This window comes from Cupressus sempervirens, chromosome 1 (genome assembly GCF_028749045.1).
Source record: "Cupressus sempervirens isolate cs-2001-9-10 chromosome 1, ASM2874904v1, whole genome shotgun sequence".
Taxonomy (NCBI): Eukaryota; Viridiplantae; Streptophyta; class Pinopsida; order Cupressales; family Cupressaceae; genus Cupressus; species Cupressus sempervirens.
This window is the reverse complement of record NC_143118.1, coordinates 90443641-90469855: the sequence shown is the minus strand read 5'-3', so window position 1 is coordinate 90469855 and position 26215 is coordinate 90443641. Positions and strand designations below refer to the sequence as shown.

The 26215-nt window shown below is 31.1% G+C and overlaps 1 pseudogene; it reads left to right on the top strand.

Annotated features, from left to right (window-relative positions):
- The first annotated feature begins 1502 nt into the window (after positions 1 to 1502).
- On the top strand, positions 1503 to 15806 carry LOC149576372 (uncharacterized; annotated as a pseudogene).
- Positions 15807 to 26215: the final 10409 nt, after the last annotated feature.

The following is a 26215-nucleotide window of genomic DNA, read 5'->3' as shown; positions in this document are numbered from 1 at the left end:
ACCCATTCGAGCACTTCTCTTTGTCTCCTCCTTCCCATTCTATTTTCATGAGATTAAATTAGGGTTGTGGGGTCCATGAAGGATAAGATGGCATGCAGGTTGGTGGGTACTATTATCTAGTTCAGCAAGATGATGACTTTACATATAGGTCACGTGACTTGACATGAGTTTCTTATATATATATATATTGAAATTGTGACACAAGAAGGTCATATGTCTTCTATGAGTCATATTAACCCTATATTGTACATAGGTCTTGTCATCCCTATTTATTTAAATGTTTATCAATTACTTAGACAAGATTTTATGGTATATTCTATTATTATTTTATTAGACTATAATAGGGAGGGAAATTATTTCTCTCTCCCATACAAAATCCAAAGAGAAATTTTGCATGCATAGGCCTACTCTACTCTCTCTTGATGTTTTATGCATTTTTTTTCCCTACTCAATTTAGGAGGCTATGAATATGGTTTTAGTGGTGGTTTGATGTGACTAACATTTTCATTGATGTTGTTTAGTATGGTGTTGTCAATAACATTTTATTGCATACATCTAAGTCATTGGAGTTCTATATAAAATTACAAGAACAATAAATTTGGGACATGCAATACATTTGCAACAAGATCCAATATATTACTTTATTGATGTGAGATTTTCTCACGAAACCAATACATAATGGAATTCTTTTCATACTCAACTATGTCTATTATGATACAATGAACTTTCTTTGCATTACATCTAAATACACAATATAAATTTTTACAATGGAATCACCTATGATTATGCTCAAAATTCCCTTCATTTCTTTTAATGGAGTCATTCTTCAAAATCATGTACATAAGATGAAAATTTCACATCTTCAATAAAATACACAAAGACACAAGTACAGAGTTCAACTCTTACAATACAACATACAATAACATGGGGAAGGATTCATCCTTTTATGTACATTACAAAGTTACACATTTCCATAATACAACATCAATATTAGAGTTTACTATCGGCACTTGTCATTCTCTATTTGCTCAACTTCTTTTCCATGAATTGCCATAGGTCCAAGTTGCATGTATCAAAATCATTTCTCATCTATAGAGGCATGTATGTAAAGGTATTCTTGAAAACTATGGATAAAGTACCTAGTAGTTCTTCCAATTTGTAAGAACAAAGTTGAAAGAGAGGAAATTTTCTCATAAATTGATTTCTTCATTGAGAAGACTATCATGGATAGTTTATTTTGAAATAACAAAACATGTAATAAAAAAGAATAAGATAATATGCTTAGAATTTTAAAACACTCTTTGACAACTACTAAGGATCAAGATGTCTTTAAGACTTTGCTATAGAAAATTTCACAAATCATGAAAGCAATTGATGTTGATGGAAATTTGTTATTTTTTTCTCCTTAGCATTGTTGATTGATCAACTTGACAATCCAAATATTGGCATAAAAGTAACAACTTCTAGTCTAATCCATAACTCAACCACTTTTCATTATAAATATGAAATGCAAGTAATTCTTTCAAAATTTAGAAGTGTTTAGGATGAGTTGTTTGACTACTTGAATGCAAGGCTTGTCACACATCTAGTTTTAATCAGTGAATTCATAGAGGCTATTTTGGGCATACCAAGTGTAGATCTTGTACAAAGGACTTAGTGGAAGCAATCCATTGGGTTTCCTTACATGCTATGGCTACTTTTTTGTATGGACCATGCTTTAATGAAAATAATGAAATATGAGTGATCTAGTTGTAAACTAGATCAATTATCTTTTTCTTGAGCCTAGCCCAAGAATGCCATATGGTTATTCATCAGCAGCCCCTCTAACTCCTCCAATTTCTAAGTTTTCTATTAGAATTCCTTTAGAATTCCACTATGAGGGAGGACAAGATCTACAAAGAGGAGGCCAATTAAGCATCATGCTTGTAAAAACAACTCTTATGAATTTTCTTCATACTAATTTGGACCTTTTTCGAACTTGTATAGATCAAGTAAGTTCCACATATTTTATTCTTCTACGTACTTTTTATTTCCATATTTTGTTGTGTTGATCTTTGAAAAGGTGGGGCAGATGCAAAGAATTATGTCAAAGAGATTCTTTAAGATTTTCTATTCTATTATTTTGATAGGAAGAAAGTTTTTGTTATTTCAATGTAGTGCTACTCCTTAGATCCATCCATTGCAGATGGATGCTTCACTATTTTAGTAGAGGTGTATTTGCAACATGATCTTCCAAAATGTGAAATATAGAGATTGTTAAGCATTATTCTTTACAAGGTGGTTCATCCCTAAAGGAAAATTAAAGATGATGCATTGAAAATTCTTGAGATGATTTCTATTAGAGAGTGGGTAGAAGATGGTAAAGGTGCTCATCATTATAGGGCAGTAGTTGTAGGGAGTCTTCAAACCTCTTACCATCAATTTTAGTATCAACTTTTTACAAATCTAGAAAAAGAATGTTGGAATTCTTTAAAATAACTAAGAGCGAGGTGGGGGGGAATCAGTTATCCAAGGTCCAAATGTATATTTAAAACTTTTCACAACTTAGTGAACCCATACCCATAAAACATTTTCATCATGCATGCATCCATTAGATTATGCGATGACTAAAACTTGTAGGTTATTGTCAAATCAATTTGCAAAAATATAAACATGAAACATAATAGATTCAATAATGTATTTGACATAATAATTTAATGTGAAAACCCAACTTGGAAAAAACCACTCGTAACATGCTACTCATTCTCACTCTTCTAAAGTGATGCCCTATGAAAGGCCAACCCTATTAAAGGTTACACTACACATTATTAAATTTGACCCATTTAAAGGATTTCAATCACCTTGTTAGGAGTGAGACTTGTTAGATTATTCACTTCAAATGTTACCTAGTTGAAAGATTTACAAATGACTGTTAGGTCAACCCTAACCCAAAGGATTTAACCTAGACTACTGCCATGATTAGAGAGTAATAGTAAGGCTTAAATTTGATAACAACTTATAACTTCATTTTCAGATTATGAATTTCTATTTCATTCCTCCATTCTACTTGGCTTTCACACTCTTCAGCTTTGGTAGCTTGTTTGCACTTCAAGAATCCATATGCTAAAGCCTTCTTGCTTTGTTTTCCAATGTAGTCTCTTCTCTTAGGTTTATTTAATGAAGAAAATACTCTAGACTCCTTGTCTTCCTTAGGTTCTCATACATCAACTTTTTCTTTTGACCAACCATCTCTATAAATAGAGAATTAAGATATTTTTCCATTCATCCTCCATCATCTATTTAGGGTTAGGTTAGATTAGATAGGATTCAATGAATCTAACCCTCATTTCATTTCATTCTCTTCTAGAAACTTCTCTTCAATAGTCTTTGAATTCAACTCAAAATGGTTCATCTTAAATTTTATGCCACCAACTTATCAATCTTATCTTCCACATGGTTCACACAATCCAAGAAATTAGATTTGTCATCTTAGATTCATCGAATTCTCAATCTTTCTCATAATGTTGATACTTGGCATTAATTGGCTTCTCATGCTCGACATATACTACATTGCTTGGCATCCACTATCAAAACACTTGGCATGAACTAAAGTTTACTGGTGCTCAACATCAACTAAACTTTACTAAGCTTACACAGTTTAAAATGGCTAACATTGAAATTAACTTTGCTTGACTCCAATTGATTTTTGTCTTGGCTTGCACTAACTTTTCTCAACACCTATTGTCCACTCAGTTAAGCTTGGTGGACAAACTTTGTTTAACTTTTTCTTCTAAACTTACTTAGTAACTAACCTTTGCCACCTTAAGTAGTTATTAATGCACTATAATATCACTGCCTTAATTGATCCTTGTACTCGTTTTCATATCATAACTCAATCTTTCCTCTAGGTGCTATTGTTACCTTATTTAATTAAATCCTCTTCATTAATCAAACAAATGATATTACTTAAATCATATAAACAATTTTCTTACCAGCAAGTACTAGGGTTGACATCAGTCACAAAACAATGATTGAAACATATTTATCATACTTGTATCAATTTGTTCTCAACAATCTACCTCTTTAAAATTGATGAAAAACCAAACTGGCCAAACTTAATCAATATGACCAATCAGATTATCAAAAAGAAAATAATTCCTTGTAATGAAATCTCCCCCTATATAAACAACTTTCATCTTCTGAATAGGTTACAAAATTCTATTATGATCAAGAGACAATTAATATGTGATATCCTCATTTTGACATATAATTATATTATTAATATAATTATTACATTATAAAAAGACATAACTCTTACCATTGAAATATATAAAGAGGGAATAAAAACTTTAGTAAAGGGATCATCAAATAGAAAATAGAAAATATATGCATAGTACTATTTTAATACCTAAAGTCCTGAAACAGGACATTCCAAGTGGTATAGAACATGATTTTTTTATTCTATAAATAAAAATTAATTAATAAATCATCTCAAGCATTTGCACGAAAGCATCGACATTAATTCTAATAAATATAAAAAGAAAAAAAAGGTCAAAATTTGAAAAGAAAAATGTATCCTTGTATAGTAGGGAATTTGTAAAAGAAGTTTACAAAATCAAATCCCTCATTGATAATGGCAACAAGTTGATGACATGAGAAATGGTTGAATTTTGACAAAAACTATACTTTCTAAAAAAGATTAGATCTACATTTCCCTCACATTTCCTTTCCATATTGGCCCTCCTTACTCTAGTGGGTTGTCACTCAACGCATCTTAGAAGATTAGATCTACTTGTCTTGGACACCCGTGACTTGACATTCAACAAGACCTAAAGTAGCAAGTTGCTCACAGATTGGAGATTTGGTATATTCAAATTTCATTTGACATTCCCACTCACACTTGTGCACCTTTCCTTCTATCTATATTGATAGTGACATAATGGTACTCCTGATCCAACTATGGATACAACAATCTAGGCATCACAACTCAAGAATTGGCAACATTGGAGGCCATACACTTCCATTCGTTACATCTCGACATTAAATGTCATATTTGATTCAGTGATTGATTCATCTATCCTAGAGATCTATGGATCCCACCCTATAATTGGTCCTTTTAACATTTGAGGGGCATATTTCATCTCATTGCATGAGTTGTGCCACTCACAATTTAAGAAGCTTCATTCATCATTGAGGCTTCAATTTTCATTATTTGTGGTGGTGGGAAATTCATAGAGTACTCCATAGTGAAAAGGAACAAGATACTCTTAGACTAAATCTAGTGAAAGCTCTCAAAGCACCAGTGGACATTCATAGACCAAGCTTGATGTGCCTTGAGTGTGACCCTTCACATTGCTTTACCATTTAGAAATTTTTTTTGAGTCTCAAGAGAGATTGATTGCTATTACTACCCACAACCATGTGATGATTAAGTAGGAAGGATGGTGCCTATGTCAAACAAAAATGGAAGGAAATCACATTATTTGGTCAAAGAAATAACACAAGATAAAGTCTTGGCTTGAGGGAAACAACAAAAATTATAAGGAGGAAGGTCATAAAGAAGAAAATGTGATTTGACCCACCATCAAGGAAAGGGATAAGAAACAACATCATCATTGAGATTTGAATTGGCATAAAGAGGGATGTAGAATGAAGGCAAATGAGCATAACTAATAACCTTGTAGGCACTTAAGAACACTATAAGAATTTTAGAAAGTGCAAAACCTAAGATATTTAGGCATATGCAAACTCACCAGTTATTAGAGGGTATGCCATACACAAACAATGAGCTATAACATAGCCATTTGTAGAAGCCAACACATGGAGTGTTAAACTATTATCTTGGGAACTGAGGTAAGGCCCTATTGCCACATAGTTGAAACTTTAATTTATCAATTATTCAATATTATAAAACTTATTTAATATATAAGTGAGATTTAGATTTGAAATGGTTAATTAAAGGATAAGTAAATTTCTTCTCCATGCTTTAATTATTTAGTATTATAAATAGAAGTTTTAATATATTATAATGTTCTTAAGTAAAACAAATTAAATTATCTAAGATCATTATCTTCCAAGATAAGATCAAGTCGATAAAGGAATGGGCTGGGTGACACCATTCAAAGGTACAAGGTGAAGCCTGTGGTAAGATGAGCATTGAGCTACATCATCCAAGGGTACTAGGTAAGGCCTACAGTGGAGAGAATACCCCAAGGTACATCATACAAAGCCACTATCTTAGAGATGATGATCAAAGAGAGTTAACAATAACAAGGGAGAATAGTGAGGCCCATGATTAGGTAATAGGGCATCCTATTATAGTTTCTCCTCCCATACTCAGGAAATGATGAGTTAATAAATGAACTATACTTTTGATTGAAAAGTCACTAAATTGAGACCATAAATGATTTATTAAGGGATTGATATAAGGAAATCCTAAGAAAGGGGAAATTTATAAATAAATGTGCATTAATGATTTTTTTTGGTTGCAGGTTCATAATAAAGGCTTCATGTCTTCATCTATTTGTATTGTGTTTGCTTCATATTTTCATACATTTGCATGATGTTTTCTTCATGTTTTCATTTTTCTACATGTATGCCTTGTGATTTCATGCATTCATGTGACTACTTTTGTTTGCTTCATGTTTTCATTCATTAAGATGTATATCTCATAAATCTTTCAGGCATTTTGTATGCAAATGTGTTTTGTATCTATGAAAGAGCTTGCATATGAATGATTTTTCATGAGGACAAGAAAATTTGAGAGGGGAGGACTATGATATCTCTATTTTGACATATAATTTAATAATAAATAAGTATTATACATAAGGTTTATAATATTAAAAGAATAAACAATATATATGGATAATATAACAATACTAATATGAAAATATAAATTATTATAGATCATAATAATATAAATACTATCATATAATTATATACATAGATATATATATATATATATATCCATATTATGATATAAATAAATAATATTTATATCACTAATACTATTAAGAATAATGATATCACTATAGATATAATATATGTTATGTATAATTTATATAGTATAATCTATATTTTAATATAATTATATTATTAATATAACTATTACATTATAAAAAGACACAACTCTTACCATTGAAATATATAAAGAAGGAATAAAAACTTTAGCAAAGGGATCATCAAGTAGAAAAACATAAATTATATGTGTAGTACTATTTTAAAACCTAATGTCCTGAAATGGGACATTACACAACTTATCCTTATGACTCTCTCTTGATCACTTCTTATATCTCTTGCAAAATTATCTTCCTCTTAGTAGGTAGATGTAATTAGCAGGTATACTTTCTCCCTCAACACACTTACTTCTTCATAAATCTCTTAGCACTCCTTAGTATACTTTCTCCCTCTTTGACAACAATGCTAAAGATTTGTCATCTTAATATGTAGATATGAATATTTTTAGTTTCTCCCTCGATCACCTTTCTTGTGACTTATTTGTAGTTATAGCTCTTTGATTACTTTACGTAGCTCCTAAAGTAAGATCCACTACATCAATGTGTAACATGTGTTAATCAACTTTTTTGATGCAGGGCACTCCTCATGCTTCTTAGATATCCTTTGATAGGGGTATCACCCCTAGTTTACCTCTTAGACACTTATGAGCATCCTCAGGTAATGCTTTTGTGAAGATATCAGCAATTTTTTCTTTGGTGTTGACATATTCCATCTTCACCTCTTTATCTTGAACTAATGCTCTCAAGTAATGACACTTGATTGTAAAGTGCTTAGTCTTTGTATGCATCACATGATTCTTTGATATATTTATAGAACTTATATTATCACAATAAAGTATCATAGGTTCAGTGATTTTCTCCTTCATACCTTTGAGTATATGTTTGATCCATATAATGTTTGTACGATTTACCACATCAAAAAAATATTCAACTTCAACAGTAGATTGAGAAATGCAATTTTGTTTCTTGCCAGTCAATGTAACTAGCCTTTTTCCTAAGAAAAATTATTCTCCATTGGTGCTCTTTCTGTTATCAATGTTTCTAGCCCAATCCGCATCAATTTAGGCTCTTAATTCAAATTTCTCATTTTTCTTGTAGTATAGACCATACTCTTCTATTGCTTTCAGATATCTTATTATTCTCTTTACTACCATCAAGTGATTCTCCTTGGGATTAACAAAGAATCTTGTAACTATCCCTATAGATAATGTAATATTAGGTCTTCTATGTACTACAAATTGTAATTTACCAATCATACACCTATATATTGTTTGATTCACCTCAATTGAATCATCATTCTTTGACAATTTATGTTCTATCACCATAGGTGTGCTTACTAGCTTGGGATCTTCCAATCCAAAATTTTTTAGTATCTCCTTAACATACTTTGACTGAGTGATGTATATACTATATTTCATCTAATGTACTTTCAAACCCACAAAGAACTTAATCTCTCCAAATATAGACATCTCAAATTCTTGTTTCATTTCATTTGCAAAAGTATTAAATAAAGTATCTTGACTCCAAATATGATATCATCAATAAAAAATTTAGATAACAAAATACCTTTACCTTTCTCTGCCTTTAAGTACATATTGATGTTATCATCAGTCTTGTCAAATCCAATATTCACAAGATAATTATGAAGTCTCTCATACCATTCTCTTGGTGCTTGCTTCAAACCATAAAGGGCATTGTGTAGTAAACATACCATGCTTTTATTTTTAGCATCAACAAATCCTTTTAGTTGTTCTATGTAAACCTCTTCCTCCATTCAGAAATGCAGACTTAACATCCATTTGATAAATTTTGGAACCTTTGTATGTAGAGTAAGAAAACATAATTCTTACTCCTTCTAGTCTTGCAACAGGAGCTAATGTTTCTCCATTGTCTATCCCTTCTTCTTGTGCATATCCTTTATAGAATAATATTTCCTTATTCCCTGTGACTTCACCAATTTAATCTAACTTTTTTTTGTATATCCACTTGGTACCAATCATAGTTTTGTCTTCTAGTATAGGAACTAGAGTCCATGTTTTATTTTTCTCAACTTGTTCCTTGTCATTGGTCTAGCATATTTATCACCAATGATTTGCATAGTAGGATGATGTCTCTTGACATACTTAGACAATCTTGATTCAGTTTTGGTTCTACATTTGGTCTCTTAACCTATGAATCACTATGTACCTCTTTGTCAGGTAGTTCAACATCTCTTTCATGTACACTAATTTCTAAATCAAGATGTGCCTCAACTTTATTATGTAACTCAAAATTTGAATCTAGATCAGTTCCTAAATGAAACTCAACATTCATAGTATGTGATTTGACAGTCACTAAAACTTGTTGTTGGTTTGGAACATGATTTACAACATCTTCTTCCATAGCCATACCTTCATAAAATTATACAAATGATTTGTATTTTTCTAGTTCCTTCATAGGTTCAACCTCATGTACTTCTATATATTTATTAAATTTCACATTTTCACTTTCCACAACTTTGTTAGTATTAGTATTTAAACACTTATAAGCTTTACTTCTTGAGGAATAACCAAGAAATATACCTTCTTCACTTTTTGCATATAGTTTACCATTCCTAAAATCTTTGAGAATATAATGCTTTCTTCCAAATACCTTAAAGTATTTTACATTTGGTGAGTATCCATAACATAGTTCAAAAGGTGTTGAATGAGTACCTTCCTTTAATTGTACATAGTTCAAGGTATAGATGGCTATACTTATAGCTTCTCTCTAGTATTTCAAAGCAACATTTTTCTCCATCATAAGTGTCCTAACATAGTCCATTATAGACCTATTCCTCCTTTTAGTAATTCCACTTTGTGGAGGGGTTCTAGGAGCAAAAGTCTTTCTTTTTATTCCTCTATCATTACAAAACATCTCAAACTCATTTAATGTAAATTCTCCTCCTATATCAAATCTCAAAAATTTCATTCTTTTACCTTTTTTTTTCTCAACTCTTGCTAACTACCACTTAAACATTTGGAAAACATTAGATTTCTGTATTAGAAACATAACTATCTTCATTCTAGAATAATCATCAACAAGTAGCATAATGTACTTATCTCATTTTTATCTTTGCACTTCAATTGGTCTACATAAGTCAGTACAAACAATCTCTAATATTCCTTTAGAGGTATGAGTCTTAGTCTTAAAACTTGACATTGTCATTTTGCCTGATTGACATTGTTTTCAACTTATATTGTTAGGCTTTTTTCAACTTATGAAAACCTCTTTCTCTTCTCATGTTACCAAACCAAGTTATCAAAATTAACATGACATAACCTCTTGTGCCATAGCCACACATCATCAAATTCTACAACTAAACAAGTAGCATCCTTTATATCAAAATAGAATAGATTACCTCTAGTTTGATCACCTTTTCCAATTAGTTTACTTTATTAGTATCATATATATTAGTATTTTTGTTCTCAAACTCAAACTTACAACCCAAATTATTTAGTTGAGATGCACTCAACAAGTTATAGTTAAGTCCTTCAACATAGTAAGCATTGTCACATAAAATCTTTTTTGTGAGCATGATAGAACCTTTTCCATTTATCAAACATGCTGCATCATTACCAAACCTTACACTATTTCCATCATAATAATTCAAGGTAATGAACTTACTTTATCTACAGTCATGTGACGTGAACACCCACTATCAATGATCCATCTACCATTCTTGTCCAGACAATAAACTTGTACAATTGTATCATCTTCATCACATTCATCCTTCATTGTAACATACACCACTTCATCATCATAATCTTCAGATCCATTTTTTGTTTCCTCTCCAACAATGTAGCAAGATTTCTTCCCTTGGTCTTTGTTTTCCTTTTTTGTCTTCATCTCTTCTACTTTTGTACTTGTTACCACCTTTGTAATTCTTCTTCTCTAGACATCTAGCAACAATATGACCAACCTCATTTTAGTTGAAACACATGATAGGTAACTTACCTTTAAACATACCTTTAGCTGTATGAAATCTCCTTGGTAATAGTGCTTCAAGTTGATCCACATCTTCCTCATCTATATCACTGTCATTGGACACATATTTTAACCTTTTCTTCTTCTTCTCATTGGGTTCCTTCAATTACAACTTAGCTTTGAAAGAAGATTTAATATTTCCAGGTTTGTAATTATGAAAATTAGATAGCTCAAAAGTAGTGAGCCTACCTACTAGACTTTTAAGAGCTAGATCATTCCCTAGTATACATCTTAATTCTTGTATTGAAGAATCTCTAATAGCATATATGGGCATAATTTTTCTCAAAACTTTGCTTAGTATAGTATCATCATCTATTTTACTAGTAGCTCCTCTTATTATATTAACAACATCTTTTATCCTAGAACAATATTGAGCAACATTTTCACTTTCTTTCATTCTCATATCATTGAAATTACCTCTAAGAATTTTAACTTTAGCTCTTAGAACATTTTTGTCACCTCTGTGGATATTGTGTAGAGCATCCCAAATTTTCTTTTCACTATCACAACCCTTTATATCATAAATCTTGGCATAGCTTAGGGTAGAGGAAATCTCCAACATTGCTTGGTTGTGTTCTTTCTTCTTTTTTAGATCTTTAGCAGTTAGGGCTCCAATAAGATCAATATTTTCAACAAAAAAGGTACATTGTACATGATCTCCAAGACCTCTTAGCTATATCTTCATAAGTTTTTTCTGTGTAAGGAAGTTATCTCTATTAAGCTTGGGTACTTCTCTTTTTGACATTTTGATCTTTGTGCTTCTAATACATTCAAACTAGTGCTCTTAAGCAGATGGCTCTGATACCAATTGTTGGAATTCTTTAGAATAATTGAGAGGGGGTTGAATTAGTTATCCAAGGTCTAGATGTAAAATTAAAACTTTTCACAACTTAGTGAATCCATATCCATAAATCTTTTTCATCATGCATGCATCCATTAGATTATGCAATCACTTAAAGTTGTAGGTTACTATCAAATCAAATTTTCATTAATGTAAACATGAAACATAATAGATTCAATAACACATTTGATATAATTATTTAATGTGGAAACCCAATTTGGAAAAAACCACCAATAACATGCTACTCATTCTCACTCTTCTGAAGTGATGCCTCTTAAAGGTCAACCTCGTTAAAGGTTACAATACACACAGTTAATTGTGACCTAGTTAAAGGATTTTAATCACCTTGTTAAGAGTGAGCCTTGTTAAAGGATTTTAGACCATTCACTTGGAATGTCACCTAGTTAAAGGATTTACAAATGACTTTTAGGTCAACCTTAATCCAAAGGTTTTACCCTAGACTGATACAATGATTAGAGAGTAATAGTAAGGCTTGATCTGATAACAACTTACAACTCCATTTTTAGATTAAAAATCTTTTTTTTAGTCCTCCATTATGCCTGGCTTTCACACTATTCATCTCTGATAGCTTGTTCACCCTTCAAGCATCCATACCCTTAAGCCTTCTTGTTTTGTTTGCCAATGTAGTCTCTTGTCTTAGGTCAATGAATAAAGAAAATACCCTAGACTCCTTATATTCCTTAGGTTCTCACACATCACCTCTTGCTTCTAACCAACCATCCTTATAAATAAATAATTAAGATATTTTTTCATTCATCCTGCATTGTCCATTTAGCGTTAGATTAGATTAGATATGATTCAATGAATCTACCCCTCATTTCATTTCATTCCCTTCTAGAAACTTATCCTTCAATCCCCTTTGAATTCACCTCAAAATGGTTCATCTTCATCAAGTTTATCTTCCACATGATTCAAACAATCCAAGAAATCAAACTTGTTGTCTTAGATTCACTAAATTCTTAATCTTTATCATAGTGTTGACACTTGACATTAACTTGCTTTTGATGATTGACACGTACTATGTTCCTTGGCATTCACTATCAAAACACTTGGCACAGACTAAAGTTTACTAGTGCTCGATGTCAACTAAACTTTACTCGGCTTATACTAAAATTGACTTTTCTCAACTCCAACTAATTTTTTCTTGGCTTTCACTAACTTATCTCAGTACCTACTATCCACTTGATCAAGCTTAGTAGACAAACTTTGTTTAACTTGTACTTCTAAAATTACTCAGTGTAACCAAACTTTACAACCTTAAGTAGATTATCAATGCACTATAATATCACTATCTTAACTAATCCTTGTACTCTTTTATATATCATAATGCAACCTTTCCTCTAGGTGCTATTGTTACCTCATTTGATAAAATCTTCTTCATCAATCAAACAAATGATATTACTTAAATCATATAAGCAATTATCTTACTAGCAAGTAGCAAGTTTGACATTAGTGAAAAAAGAATAAATGAAGCATATTTATCATACTTGTATCAATTTATTTTCAACAAGAACATATAGAGCTCAACCAACTCATCTGTGATGAGATCATGTAAAGATAATTAGATGTTTTTTATATCATTATTTAGCATCAAGTATTGGCATGCATGACCCTATGGATAGAAATTTTCAACTTTGTTATACTTTTGGAATTTATATGGAGTGAGTAGTTGTTGAAGAGCCTCTACTATATTACCTAGCAACATGGTGATCAATTTCCTAATAAAATTTAAAAAATTAGATTACATTAAAAACTAAATAAAAAAACATTATTCCTATGCTTGATTTTCCAATAACAAAAGGCATTGAGAATTTTCACTCTAATTGCTTTGGTGAAATAAGTGGAGCTTTTGAAACTTAATTTTCAATGGCTAAGAGAAACAATTTGTATTTGGCACATATGTGTCAACAAAAAATAATTGATAATTTAGTTTATGAACTCTCACAGCAAATGCTTGAAGATCATCTTGGACAAGTAAAGAGGCCAAGTGACTGAGTTATAGAGGCTGACCACAATAGTCATGTGTTAGAATTTTCACATGGTCTAATTCTAATGAAAATGTTTGATCAACAACCACATCTGTCACCTTTATTAGTTTGAAGTTGTCTAGAAGCTCCTCTTCAAAATACAAGTGGTAATATGAGTTGGAGAACAAATATTGGCCATAGCATGTTTGGTCCTCTTAATAGTATGTTTAAGTTAGACACAGGAAGATGTGGATGACTTTTTAAAGGTTTTTCTCTATTGAAAAATATGTCAGGTCCATTAATGGGAGTAAGGAGCTCCATAGGTAGTCTAAAAGCCTAACACATGTTAGGTAACAGTGGTGACTATTATGTCAACACTCTAAATTCACCAGAGGAAACAGGTCTAGCACACTTGTTGTAAATGCAAGTGAATTATAGTCCACATTATGGGGCCACCATCATTGGATGTCCCATGATGATATAACACTAATTATTTCAGCATAAATAGCATATGAAAATGATGAAGACTTTTGATGCCATCTTCCTTTTCTATTTCATGCAACTTTTTTCTTTATGGATAACTCAAAGGATATTGTACATGAGCATTGCCAACATTTTCTTGTGAACCTACTTTACTCTCTTGTAGGGAAGTACCTCGAGCTTTATAATGTTGGGGATTATGGTTAAGGTGGATACACGCAACAAGTAGTGAGCTTAATTAAATATGTCTAGTCCAAAAACTTTACCAGGAGGTGAGAGAATGAGGCCATGACTTAAACTCAAACAAAACTTCCAAGTGAACTGCATTATTGTCTATACTTGTACTTAGTGTTGTTGATGCAATTTTTTTCAAGGTGATCTTCAGGAGAATTGAGGTGAAGAGGCATTGAAGTGTGCTATGGAATGTACCTCTCTACATTTAGCATGTCACTCTCATCAAATATATTGTGCTTTGCACCCAAGTGTTATAAGTTATACTTATGTCTCAATATTTTTGTGCATTTATTGATGTTTTAGCAACCCCACTCACAAGTCCTTAGTTTCATTATAAAGAAATTAATAAATTTACAACTGATGGTTGAGATTATGGAACTTGAGAAGGTCATTCTATACCCATAGTTTTTCTAGAGTTTGTGGAAATGATGCATACTATTTTTTTCTATGTTTATACACAGGTACTTAAGCTTTTTGCTCATGTGGTTGATAGATTATCATTTTAGGACCAAATTGTTGAAAACATGTTATTATAAAATAATCTTAGAGATGACTTTGAAATCAACTAGTAGGATAAATATTTAGGTAGGTTGGATTCCAAAGGCTTTGAAAGCCAAGGATATGCTAAAAATAGAATAGAATCAGTAAAGGCTTGAGCTTTTGAAGAAGTTCAGCCTCTAGTACTAAAAGGTCTTATGTCTATTCCTAGTTATACGTTAGTTTTTGAAGTTCTATCACACATAACACTTCAATCATGTGATTGCATATTTGGTGGTTCTGAGGCTAGATTAATCATGCATATTGTTAGTTTGATTCCCTAGCTTTGTTTAAAAATTTAGAAAGAAAGGATCATATCTTGGCTTTTGAGTCTCCACTTTAGCAACAATACTAGAATTCTTGTTTTGTTGCTATAAAAAATTCTCACTAGTGCAAGGCAAAAGGTTTAGATGAGCTCAGTTGTGTATTTTTAGCATATGTTGAAGGTGGTATAATAACAAGTGAGGACTTGTTGAGTAATGTATCTCTTCTCCTATGTGTAGAATGTTCCATCAACATTTTTCTCTTGCATTTGGGAAATTTCTTTGACTTCTTGAGAAGGGTTCTATAGAATATCAATGATTGATTCCACTCACACTTAAATCCCTTCTTCACCACACACCAATAGATATAGTAAAAAGTCCACAAGATTATGTAGTTGTTTCCCAGTTAGTGGAGAACACTTTATGTTGAGCGACATTAAATGTTCTTGAATCTCTTTTTTAAATGTACCATAGTGGAAAATCTAATAGTGATTGGAATTTTAATTATTTTCTCCTTTCTCATTAGAGGTTGTTGTAGAAGGTGATGTACAATCTATAGCTATTATATATTTTGTAGCACTTTGGCACATATCATTCTCCCATGTTTTTCATAGCAAATTCCCCTCCTTCCCTTTTTTTTGATCAGAAACTAATAGTTGAGCTAGTGAGCAATCAAATAAATTTTTTTCATTCTTCTATTTGTTACCGCATTATCTTCATCTCTCTATAGCTTGATAGGTGGGACTTTGAATGGGAATAATCTTAAGAAATTTCAAAATAGAGAGCAAAACCTTACTAATAAAAAGCATGATAAACCCTTGAAATATTAAAAAAAGTGAGGGAAGACATACCATTTTAATTAGAGCCATAATTTACATAAGCATAACCAAGAGAAGTCTTGGTGGTGACATCCTTGTGAATACAAAAAAAGGTAATGGGAGTAATCTTCTCAAAGAGATTGTAAATTTGTCCATCTGTAATATTGGGCTCTAGATCCCTCACATACATCAAATAATTATTGCTCACTAGTTGTGTAGTCACACCTAGGGCTTGGAGTTGGATTTGAACCTGTGTCATTCCTCCTCTAATTCTTACCTTATGTTTAAAAAGTGCTTTATTATCTTCTTCAAAAATAATTTTTGAGCCACCATCAAAGTCTTTAAAATACAATCTTAAACATTATCCATGGGGAGATGCCACAAAGAATTCAAGGAAAGGATCCAACTAATGAGAGAAGGAATGGAATGGTAATTGTTTTGAAATCTATGATGATTTTTTTAAAATTATATTTTATTTTAAAAGTGGTATGGATAGAAGCTACACCATTAATAGAGATATGAAGGTCTAGTGGTTATAAAAAATTACACAAGATTCAAGGGTAATATGGGTTATTTGTCACAAAATATTGAGTGTTGATGGTAATTGCCACTCTTATGGCTTAATTTTTCTTAGAATTTTATTTGGATTTTATTATTAAAAGGGGAAAATAGGGGAATGAGCTAGTTGTTGTTCATGTGCACATATCTACCACATCTAAACTCCCAATTATGACTACCTTCCCCCCTAATTATCTCCATAAAAAGCTCCAAAAAATAATCACACATTTACTAATAGTTGATTATTTTTTAGTTTTCTTGGTTGTTGATTGGTCTATTTGTGTAAAAAGTACTATCTTTTGGGTGAACGACTATTGGGGGCTATTAGTGGTGAGTATCGAGTGAATATTTTAAAATGACACTTTTAGACCACCTCACACTCTACAAGTTCTAAAAGAGCTTTGTGAATGCAATAACATTGAAAGGTTATCTTTAAGCTCTTCACTTACTTATGGAGGTTCACCAAAATAATTGAAAAATTTAGATATACAGATTAGAAATTGTAGGTGTACAAAGTTAGCCTGAGAGGCTACTAGGTCATTTCCCCAAGTTTTTATTTATCATAAACCTCTTATTGGACATCTCTTTTGTTTTCTAGAGGTGGTACATTGAAAAATTATTGATTATCTTCTTCATTGTTCATTTATTTTTTAAGTCTAGAATAAATTTCTTCAAAATAATGGTGATAGTGGTGTCAATATTAATTAATTAAAATCTTTTTCTTAAGATAAATTAATTATAATATTATATAATGTTTCTTGAAAGTGTGATGATATATATGGCTTTAAAAAAATAAAGTTTAAATAAACTAATAGGAAAGAGTAAGAATAATTAAACTTAAACCATATTAGAAATAAGCATGAATGTTATTTAAATATCTAATTATACTAGTATATTGGATTGAAATATGGTTCTTTTGAGGATTCATGTATCTAGCTAACCCAAAAGTAGTAAATTGAGCTTCAAAAGTTTTGTCTAGCAAAAAATATCTTGCAAAAATGAAAGCTTGATAGCTACTCCTTTAATAATCCTAATCCTCTTCCTCTAATACAATACCTTCCTAACAACTTCCCTTTCATGTAGTCATTCTTCCATGCTTTCATTTTCCATTAACATATAAATAACCAAAGTCTCCTGCCCAAATATACAATACCTTAAAAACTCAACCAAATTTGGGTGTTGGATTCTCCCTAGATTTTTCATTTTAGCATGGAATTTTTGAATCTCCCAACATGCATCCATGCTCATCTTCTTTGTGCAACCACCACAATCCCATCTAGAAAAAAAACCTTATAGACAAATCCAAATTCCCCATTCCCAATAATCTTATTTTTATCAAAATCATTGGTTGTAGTGGCCAAATTAGTCATACTCATTCTGGGAAGTCTAGGGTTAGAAGTGACACTTTCTTCCTTGGGGTGTTGCATGACAACCCTTTTCTCTTGCTTAATCTATTGGTTCCTTCTCTTCTTCTAGTATTCAACTCTTAGGCTAGATGAGTAGTAGTAGTAGCAAAAACCCCATATCCAAAAACCCTCCAACCCCACAACAATCGTAAAAGGAATAGTTTTGTCATGTTTATCCTTATGGTCAAATAACAATAATATTTCATCACTAGGAAATTTTGACACAAAATATCCATAGATTTTTTTAAAATGATTCTATTATTTCAATATTATTTTAAATAAGAATATATGTTAGAAATATTTATTTTAAAAAATTTGATTTGTGGTTAGTATAGAGTAATTGTGTTAGAGGGATGGGGTGAATAAGATAGATCGTTAGAGATAATGAGATATAAACAAAGAAGGTGGGGGAGATAATATAAAACCCTATACCCTTAGTCTAGTTACAAAATAGATGCTAATTAGAATTATATATCTTAAATAATAAATCTTAGCCTTAATTTTAGCTTAAGTTTTATGACAAACATGGAATCTTACAAACATGGAATCTTAACCCTAGCAAAATTCTAAAAAAGAAAACAACTCACATTATAAATAAAATCCTAATCATAATAATAGCATAAATCTAAGTATCATCCTCATCTTAATAAACCTATAACTTTAACCATAAAACTAACCACAATCCTAACTTTAGCCCTAACATAATACTAATAAAACATAAACCTTATTTACTACCCTAACATAAACCTTGACCCTTTCCTAAATATTGATATTTTTTTTCTAAAATATAAGAATTTAAAAAGTTCCATAAAATTAGTATCTAATCAACTTTATATAATTAAGAATAAAATAATAATACATTTTTGGTAAAACATTATATTTATATTTAAAGAAAAATAAATTGGTAATTTTTTTAAAATTTTGAGGGAATACATCGAGACAATTTTAATTTTTATGTTTCTCAATAACGTGAAATTTATAAATTATAATTACTATGAACAATAGGCAAGAACCTACAACACAATGGTGAATTGTGAGCCTATTAATTGGGAGGTCTTGGGTTTGAATCTACTTAATATTAACTAATAATTAAAATAATTGATCACAATAAATAATTATTATTATTAACGTTGTCTTCAGCCTCTTATCGATCCACTTTTCTTTTTTTACTCTAAACAATAAATTTTTCATATTTATATTTTAATTATTAAGTGGTTGAAGCCAAGATACATTATTATTGTGTGATGTGATTAATTATTATTATTTATTAAGCTTGTGTAGAGTCAAACCCAAGACCTCTTAAGAGGCTCACAATCAACACTTGTGTTGTAGGCACTTTCCTACTAATAATTACTTTTAATGTACTATTTTTTAATTTTAAAATATAACTAATATAATTAAATAATATTTTCTACAAAATTATAATCATAAAAAAATAGATAAACTAATGTAGTCATTTCTTCATTTAAAATATTATTAAAATAGGTAAAATCTATTTTCTTATAAAAATCTATGATTCTAAATTTTTTAATACAAAATATAATTATTTAAAAACAATAATAAGTATTATTGAATTATTTTTTATTAATAAAAACATATTTTTTTTCCTATAATATTAAATATATTTCTATCAATCCCTTCAATAAAATAGTTTCCGTCTATTTTTAATTGAATATTGCATATCCCTCTAACGAATGGCTTTACATTGTTACCAAGTATCGTTGCATAGCATAATGCTAATAATAATGAAATAGATGAGATATTAATGGTATGTCATGACATGCCTATGAATTATATGGATGTTGAGGGAATTCATCAACTAGAGAATCAGCTCTTGGTTACTTGGCAATGACTTAGAATTGATGTTTTCCTTTGAGTGCATGGAGGTTTTTTATTTTCTTCAAGAGTTCATAAATAAATTTCAAGGAGTTTGAGTTCATAAGTGGGTGAGTATTAAAATTTATAAAAATTTTAAAGAATGAATTAATATGATAAAAAAATCAATTATCACTCATTTAGTCATTTGTTTGGGTGGTTTATTATTAATGATAATTATTTAGTCATATATTTAATAATTTATTTAGTCACTTATAAATTGTAAAAAACTACTATAACTTGATCACTTTTTGTCATGTAACTAAACATTTTAGTCTTGTGACTAAATTTTTTAGTCATGTAGTAATTTATTTTTCAAAATTCTACTAGTGTGAATAGCACAAGAGATAGATGGTGATAAAGGGTATTCCACTTAATACCATAATCACATAACAAAAACAAAGAAATAACAATAATTGGCGAGAACAAAATATGGGAATCTTACTATTGTCACTAACACAAAATTACAAAATTTTTAAATACAATATGAAAACCCACATGGGCTCCTTCTTTACAATAATTTGCAATATAGAGCTACAAAGTATCACCTTGAGCTATCCTAGACAATGTATGAGCATTCCTTAGATAGGAATTTTTACACCACCTAGGAAGTTTCTAGACATCAAACCTTGAGATAGACTAACTCTAAAATTACATATTGAGTCCACCCAATACACCTTTAACACTTTAAAAAATAAAATTGGTTAGTCCAATTTTAGAAGGCCATAACTTTCAAATAGCTACTTTGATTGGCTATTATAACCACTTTATAAAATCCATCGCTTCTCATCTACATGACCTAGCAGGTACAAGGTCCAATTTACCCCATTTTAGAGCCCATATGGGGTCTCTAAGGTCTTCAAAACTGAGCCTAAAGTTTTATACCAAAATTGCACACCAAAAATGTGTGATAACTTCATGAATATTCATGATATGACACTAAGCCTTAACTAGTAGGCTGATATATCTAAAATATACATTCACCTCTAAAATTAGGACATTCCAAGCTCATATTATTGACTTACTAAGTAGAAAGCCTTCACAAATAACTACTCTTCACTAAGACAACCCTTATTCAAGAAACAAAAAGGAATTATTTTTGGGTGATGCAAGATTTCTCTTACACCTAGGATGCCCCTACCTCACACACCAAAGGTAATTTGAGAAGTGACCCCATCATGTCTCAAGTGTTTAAAGGAAAAAAAAGATGGTTAACATCCTCCCTTGCTAGCCATGATGAATCTTTTATTGGCCTTCGTTTCTATTTGACCAAGTATTATTCATAAGTTATGTTCCTTGTGGTTTTGCCAACATTGTTGTCTAGTATCTCTTCAATCTCCATTGTAGCTGAGCTAGTTGCTAGACTACTCCACTATGCTCCTACAATTTCATTTCCATCACCTTGTTCATAATACTCTATCAAACCTAAAATGTTAAATACTAGTGAAAAATTCAATTCAAGACAAAACTTCACTTCATAGGCATTTCCACAATCATTACCCTTCACTATCTTGCATGACCCAAACTTTTTGATTTTCAGCTTATTACATGTACCCACTAGAAAACACAAATTTCTCAAATGAAACTTAACTTCATCTCCAATCCAAGATTCCTTATACCCCCTTTTCACATTTTCCTTAGCCTTGTACTACACATTCATCTTTGTAATTCTCTTCTACACCTCCTTACAAATGTTCTTCAAATGTTTAGCAAAATCTTCCACTTAACTTCTAATTTCTCTTTTATCCAACTACCTCAATTCAAAATAATTTCTAGGACTACTCCCATATACAACCTAGAATTGTGGTTTACTAGTACTCTTATTAACAGAATTATTATATACAAATTTTTCCTATGATAAAATTAGATCCCAATCTTTTTGGCTTATCACTAACAAAACATCTTAGCAAATTCCTCAAACTTTTATTCACCACTTATGTTTTCACATTAGTCTATGGATGATGTGATGAACTAATCTTCAAATCTATCTTCGATTTCTTCCATAATTTATGCTAGAAATACACAACAAATTTGGTATCTTGATCAGAAACTATTATCTTTGGAAAATCATGCAATCTCACCGCTTTTCTGAAAAATAACTCTTCACATAACCAACATCACTTATCTTCTTGTAGGGAATGAAATGTGCCATCTTTGAAAATCTATCAACCACCAAAAATATAAAATCATGCCCTTACTACATCCTTAGTAAACCAAGAATGAAATCCATGTTGATATCCTCTCATGACTTCTCTGGTATAGATAATTATTGATACAACCAAATATTTTTCTTCACTCCTTTTTCCATTTGACATAGTTTGCAACTTTACACAAACTTCTTTACATCTTTCTTTAATTGTGGCCAATAATAATTACATAGTTTGCAAGTTTACACAAGCTTCTTTACATCTTTCTACAACTATGGCCAATAATAATTTTTAGCAACCAAAACAATGGTCTTATCTCTACCAAAGTGTCCAACCACTATCCACTATGTTTCTCCTTGATGGATTGCCTCTCATAGAACTTCTAGGAATGCACAATTGGCTTTCTCTAAACAACATACTATCTTGGATTATAAAATCCAATCACTTTTTCTTGTCAAGTGTAACAGGTTCTATATAATCCTTCCGATCTTTTCTAAAATTACTATCATCTGAATACAAATTTTTGAGTTCCTTGAACCCAATCACCTCAATCTACATATCTCTTAGAAAAAAATGATTTCTACCAAGAGCATTTGAAACTCTATTATACTTTCCATTCCTGTGTTTCAAAATGAATATATAACTCTACAAAAATTTAACCCACTTCAAATGTCTTTGGTTCAATTTTCCTTGACTATTCAAATATTAAAAAGCTTGATGGTCAATATACAAAAAAAATCTTTAGGAAGAAGATAGTGTCTCCACTTTAATGCGTGAACTATAGTATAAAATTCTTGTTCATAAATATAATATTTTCTTTAGGCCTTATTCAACTTCTTACTAAAATAATAAATATGTCTACCTTCTTGGCTCAAAATAGCTCCTATTGTAGTACCAATAGCATCATAGTCTACTTGAAACACTCTTTCTAAAATAGGCTTCTCTTTCACTTTCTATTTCAACAAATTAAAACTCTTATATGCTCCTACAGTTGACTTAAATTCTTTCCTATCCCCTCTCATTGTTTTACTCAAAAGCCCACAAATATTGTTGAGATCTCTAATAAGCTTTCTATAAAAACTAGTTAGTCCATGAAAAGATCTTTCCTTAGTCACACTCCTTGGAGTACACCATTCATTGAAATCCTTCACTTTCTCAAGGTTCATTTTCAAACTATATGTTGAAAATACAAATCTTGGGCACACCAACTCCTTCACAAAAATACACTTTTTTACATTTATCAACAATTTTTCTTCCCTTAACTTATCAAACACCTTATGAGTATGCATCAAATTCTCCTCCAATTTCTTGCTAAAGATAAAAATATAATCTAGGTAAGCAATGAAAAATTTACCCAAATTTTCCTTCAGTGGCTCATTCATGATGTTCATGAAAATTCTCTATGCATTGGTTAGATCAAAAGGCATGACTAACCACTCATAGAATCCTTCCCTTATCTTGAAGGTAGTCTTCCACTCATCTCTTTCTTTAGATGCAAATCTAATGGTATCCACTCTTCGAATCTATCTTTGAACTTAATACATAGCTCTACTCAAACAATCCATAATATCATCAATCCTTGGTAATGAAAATTAGTACTTGATTGTGAAGTTGTTGATAGCCGGCGAATATGTGCACATCCTCCATTCTCCATTTTTTTTTGGTGTTAATTCTATTTTTACAACACATGGATTCATGATCTCTTATATGAACCCCTTTTTCAAAAACTCATGCACTTATGTATTCAACTCTTCACTTATTATAGGTTTCATTCTATACACTTCCTTATTTGGAAAAATTTCTCGTGGAATCAAGTCCATCTGGTGACTAATCTTCCTCACTAGAAGTAATCAATGAGGTACATTATCTAACACAATATTAGGAAAATTTCCCAAAAAAAACTGTAACTTTTGTAGGTACCTCATCTACTTCTTCTTAACCATCTTTTTAGAATACAAAAAAACACATACTCTCACACTTCATACCTTTTAAAAACTTCTTTCAATTAGAAAAACATATTCTAAGAGAACTAGATATATTTTATTCTTTCTCCATTAATGGCTTCAAATATGTTGCATTTCATCCTTTGTCAGAGTGTAGGTATTTTCTCACCCATCATGTAAAACATGTCTATAAAACTACCACAACCAACCCAACAACATATGACATATGCCCATAGTTATTGTAGTGCCTCTCATGTTTTGTAGTCTCTACCTTGTTTATTTTTGATTTGAGAGATACTTGATAGTATTATTATGTACCTTATGATGACCCAAGTGTCAGATGTTATACTTGGATTCAATACCATAGATGCTTTCCTTCTATACTATTCAGTTTATCATTATTGCATGTTGATGCTATTTTGACATGACAATAGATCTATGATGATACTTGGTTATATAGTTTATTGGACATATTCATTGATCATGTTATGAGATGAATTTTATGCTATGGTTATTTACTTTAGTCTTGCATCTTTATGCTTTTTGCAAATGTGAGTGACATAAATGAATTAAATAGGTATTTTAATACATGTTGATTTGGCTATGATATTATATGCAATTGCAGTTGATCATGTATTTTAGTGTGTAGGAATTATATCCTTGGCAGTGGCACATGGAGTTAGTGATTCAACTGTTCATAATTGCCAATGTTGTCTTTGTATGGTTGACGTATCCTTATTTTAGTTATCTTAAATTAAAACATTTCGATGATTAGTAAATCCAAACTCATTTGCATTATGTGACTAGACTAGTAAGCGTATCTGTGCATTTAGAGGTTTGCATTGTCGTGAAAGTGTTAAGTAATTTTTTGTGTTTTTGGGTTTTGACGTTTTAAATATTTTCTGATTTAATTTTTGGCAACTTTTCCTTAGTTGAATTTTCATTACAAATAATAACCTATTTTTGTTTGGATCAATTCAGAGTTTAGCTACTATAGTTGGCTATTTGTCCGAATCGAGTATTCACTAAAAAGTGAATAAGTGTTGGAAAAGTGAATTCATTATTCACTTCTCACTTTTCAGAAATAGAATTTTGAGAGCAAAGTTGGAAATCCTCTTTTGAAGGATTATTGTTTTGTTCATTCTAGGAGCTATGAGCATGGGATCTTCGCGAGGTTGGCCTCATTAGATTCAACTCTGAGAATTCATGCTTTGCTGTCTGTTTCGACAATTTTAGCAGTTTATTTATTTTATTTAGTGGGTTTTAGTTTCAGCCCTTTTGCTGTCAAGTAGGGCCTTCCCATTTTAATGTTTTTGCTTTGTTTTTGCTTCCATTTCTTGTAGCAGTATGTTAGGAGGTTGAGAACTAGTGTTCCCCTTCATTTATGTTTGCTAGTTATACTTGGTTGGTCGAGTATGAACGTTTTCCCTACTTTCAGGATGGGGGTTTGAGATTTTGAGCTGTTATGCTGACTATTTTTGCATACGGTGTCTGATTTCATTTATTTTTGGATTTTCAACATTTTTAAACCCAATGGTCAAATGGGTTTTAATACCAATTTTTTTTTTCCAAAGTTTAGGGTTTTTGCCTCATTTTGTGTGCCACCCAATTTTCTCAAGTTTTCTTGGCACAAAATGGTTCATGGACTTGGATGATCCATTTGGATATCTGTTAGACCACGTTTTCACTTTTTGTTGCATTGAGATACATGTTGCGTCCATCCTCCTGAGTCTATTTTGGTTGAGTGACTTTATGTTGGGTTCTCATCTAGTCCTTGTGTTGATCTTTGTGTTGATGGTGCACCACACATGATTATGTACATGTACAATTGTTAAGTGACCTATGGGGCCTGATCTTTTGTGGTAATTTTAGAAGTTATGATCATTGGGGTTGGGTTGGGAATTTGCATGCCTATAGGCACTCATCATTGGATGAGCATGGGTAGGGTAGGGTGGCATATGGAGGGGGCTTCTATCTCGCAACTCGACATTTGTGGCACTAGAGGTTGACGGAGGATAGGAAATTTTAAGTAAGTGATAACTAAATTAAAATGTGTGAGTGTTAATAAAATTTAAGATAATGAAAAGATCCACATTCATGTGATGGTTCCAAGGGAGTTCCTTAA